A 4297-nucleotide genomic window follows, 5' to 3' on the forward strand; every position below is an offset into this window, starting at 1 on the left:
TATGCATCAATATTTCAGAGAAGCAGCATACTTTTGTGCTGATGAGTTATGCAGAGCAATTTGACTGTCTCCTCAACTTACCTCAAGTATATTAGATATGGACTGTACCTCTGTTGTTTTAATTACTTTGGTATTATTTTCACAAGTGGTACATTTTCAAAAATCTTAGTACAGAGCTATAAAGTCATCATACTTGTAAGACAGACAGTCTTTAATTCAAAACTTGCTATTGAGCAATCATTAGGGTAGTAAGTGTTCCTTTCCTTTCTCAATACCTTGTAAATAAATTCTCATACTAAGAATTTAGAAAAAAATTTTTACCACTTGTGAAAATAGTAATAAATAGATTTAAGAAACTGCAACATAGCACAGGCTGCTTTTTCACTGTTTTAAAGTATCGCCATGAGGGATTTTTCCATGGCTGTGACTGGGAGCAAGCAACATGTGGTCACATGTCCGTTGAGAAGATGTTCTTTGGCAAGCAATAGCACACTAATTGCATGGAACATTTTTCCGGAATAATCTGGTTGTGTCTAGGATCCTGGGATCAAACTTGTTGGCAGCTGTTGTAGCTTTGTTTCATTTGGTTAACCAGGACTCACACCAGACTTTAGCCTAATGTTACTATTTCACATAAGGGTGTTACAATTCCACTGCCAGAACCAAACCAGAAATGTTGATTTAAGGCAGATGGACTTAGTTCACCCAAAAATGAATTCTCTCATCATTTACTTATCCTCTTGCCATTCCAGATGTGTATACTTTTCTAACTTCTGCTGAACACAAACTTTTAGAAGAATATTTCAGCTCCTCACAATGCAAGTGAATGGATATCAAAAATTTGAAGTTCCAAAATGCACATAAAGGCAGCATAAAAGCAATCCAAAAGACTCCAGTGGTTAAATCTGTCTTCAGAAGTTATATGATAGGTGTGGGTGAGAAACAGCTCAAGTCCTTTTTTACTATAAATTCTCCTCCCTGCCCAGTAGGTGGTGATATGCATGAACAATGTGAATCACCAAAAACAAAAGAAGAAGAATGTGAAAGTAAAAGTGGAGATTGATAGTAAAATAAGGACTTGACCCTCCTACAGTCTTCGGTCATTTTTTACTGAAATAAAATTTTCCAATGTAATAAAAATGGTTTCCTTTATCTGAGTGGTACAAGACTTGGTGACTTTATCTCCACTTGTCATCTGAACGTAAAAAAAAATAATAGTAATAGTAATAAAAAATTAAAAAAAATTAAAAAATGGGCATGCTTCAATAAGTATAAGTGGTCATAAAAAAAGAAATAAAAAAAGTGACACCTTTGGTCTTCACGGTTAAAATTGACCGAACATCGAAAATGAATGGAAAAGATCATAACACAGAGCAATTTTTTTTATTTTTTTATATCTGTCAAATACAATCAATAAATCAGCCACAAACACAGAAATTAAAGGGCGAGACTATAAAACATCCAGAGTGCAAAACATACACAACCAATCACACTCACACACACACACACACACACACACACATAATTAAATGGTGAAACTATAACACACCCATAATGCAGAACACACACACACAGAAATAAATAGGTGAGACTAAAACAGCCAGAAGGCAGAACACACACACATACAAACACACAGAGAAATAAAGGTCTGCGACTGTCTCCCAAGAGATGTTAAAACCAGCATGGGTTGCGAAAAATGCAAAAAATCCATCTGCAAGGTAAATGCCATCATAACTACACACTAGTGCTACCAGGCACGGACTGGCCATTGGGAGGACCAGGACTTTTCCCGGTGGGCCGGCCGCGAAATGGGGCCGCATGGGCCGCCGCCTTATGCAGAACGCGCCACTTAACAGCGCCGCGATATGCGGAAGGGGGCAGCGATATGAAGAAAAGGACAGTAACCATGTTTAATTTTGTGGTTACTATGATTTTACTAGAAAAATACCATGGTGATATTATGGTTACTGTAGTAAAACCATGGTTAATTTTTGTAAGGAAGGGTTAGGTGTAGGGGTTGGTGTACGGTGTCTGTGGGACTCCAAATAAACACAATAAAATGCTGCAGTGATGCCACTATATTGCATGTTATTATTTAACCAGGGGTGTAAGAGTATCTGCCACTATTTGCACTAGAGTGCAAATAGCGTCTAACTCTGTTTCTGTATCTTATGACATATAAACACTTTTACTATAATGCATGTCTCATTTTAGCGTTTACATAACTAACTATATTTACAAGCTTGTTTAAGTGTGATCAAATTGCATGGCAGCTCAACTGATAAGAGTGTTGCATATGTGATACAAAGTCCTGAAGAGCATGTGAGTCGACACAGGAGCCTAAAGTGTCATATAAGCACCACAAAATAATGTGTTTTGATCAGAAATTGTGTTTTTCATCTCACATTTGCTTTTTATGACATTATCTGTCGGTTAGGTTTAGGTTTAAGGTTTAGGGTAAGGAGGTCGGTTTTGTTGATTTAAATTTTGATAGAACATTAACCTTAAAAACCTCATCTGTTCCGGAAAACATTTCACTCACTTTTAGCGCCACACAGTGGACATGTGTAATGAACCACATAATTTTATTTTGCAAAAACATTGACACAGTCAAGCAATATTCGTTGCATGGGAGAAGGCACTCACAAATTGCGATGTCAGAGCGCCCAGCCCCTTGAGACATAGAGAAAGATAAAAAAAAAATTAAAAATCACAATTCAAAGCTTTGTAGAAAGTTAGTGATGTTGTTGGTTTTGTGAATTGTTTTCTGAGGTTTGCTATCAAACCTTGCTGTTGAGCAGATGGATGAATTCAAAAAAATGTATAATTAATATTTACTCTGATTCCATTATTTTAATTATTTTAATTATCTCTATTATCATCATTATCATTGCTGGTTTTATAGTTATTATCTAACAACAATAGTAATTCAGCAATTAGGGAGTAGAAATTCATAAATATTATTTAAATTTGAAGGCAAGTGTAGAAATAAATGACATGTACACATTTAATTACAAAGGACTTTTGTTTATATATATATATATATATATATATATATATATATGCTGCAAATATATATATATATATATATATATATATATATATATATATATATATATATATATATATATATATATTTGCAGCATGAATGGTCATTTTTGACTTCATAACTGTCCAATATATAGAAGTAGCAGGTGTTTGGAATAAAGTTTTGGACAAAACCAAGTTTCTCACTTCATGCTCATAGTTCTGAATGAATTCATTACATTCAGTCAGGTGGTTACATACAGTATGATCTAGTCACACAAATATTTCAACATATCCAAAGCAAAGGGGGCCTGGGTAGCTCAGCGAGTATTGACGCTGACTACCACACCTGGAGTCGCAAGTTCGAATCCAGGGCGTGCTGAGTGACTCTAGCCAGGTCTTCTAAGCAACCAAATTGGCCTAGTTGCTAGGGAGATTAGAGTCACATGGGATAACCTCCTTGTGGTTGCTATAATGTGGTTCTTGCTCTCTGTGGGGCACGTGGTGAGTTTTGCATGGATGCCGCAGAGAATAGCGTGAAGCCTCCACACGTGCTAGGTCTCCGCAGTAACGCGTTCAACAAGCCACGTGATAAGAAGCGCGGATTTACGGTCTCAGACGCGGAGGCAACTGAGATTCGTCCTCCGCCGCCCGGATTGAGGCGAGTCACTACGCCAACACAAGGACTCAGAGCGCATTGGGAATTGGGCATTCCAAATTGGGGAGAAAAGGGGAAAAAATAAATAAAAAACATATCCGAAACTCAAATCAGATCCGAAATTCCACCTCTGCAGATGGTTGGAACTCCACACAGCCACTGTGTGACACTCCACTTCAAATGGCTGACCTCTGGTCTGTCATCTGTCGTTTGTCGGATGCAGTGAAAAGGCAGCTTTTATCCAGTAAGATGAAAGAAAATGATCTGCAAAAATGTAACAAGTATTTTTCACGTTTAAATAAAATTTTTCTTTGGAAATGTAATTAAGTAAAGGTACAAGTATTCTGTTTAAATTGCACTCAAGTAAAGTATAAATCCACAAAAATATTACTTAAGTAGCCTATAATAATTAAGTCTTTTTACTCAATTACTTTACACTCCTGTGTAAGATTATTATTCTTTTTATTTATTTATGTATTTATTTATTATTATTATTATTGTCAGAGAAGCATTAGGAATGATTAATAACTGTATCAATCACTGGGGCGGTTCATCACAGCGCACAATTGGCGCAGAAGGACGTCCATGCAGAGGCAGTAAGGGGAGGAACCC

The sequence above is a fragment of the Myxocyprinus asiaticus genome, chromosome 15 (genome assembly GCF_019703515.2).
Source record: "Myxocyprinus asiaticus isolate MX2 ecotype Aquarium Trade chromosome 15, UBuf_Myxa_2, whole genome shotgun sequence".
Lineage (NCBI taxonomy): Eukaryota > Metazoa > Chordata > Actinopteri > Cypriniformes > Catostomidae > Myxocyprinus > Myxocyprinus asiaticus.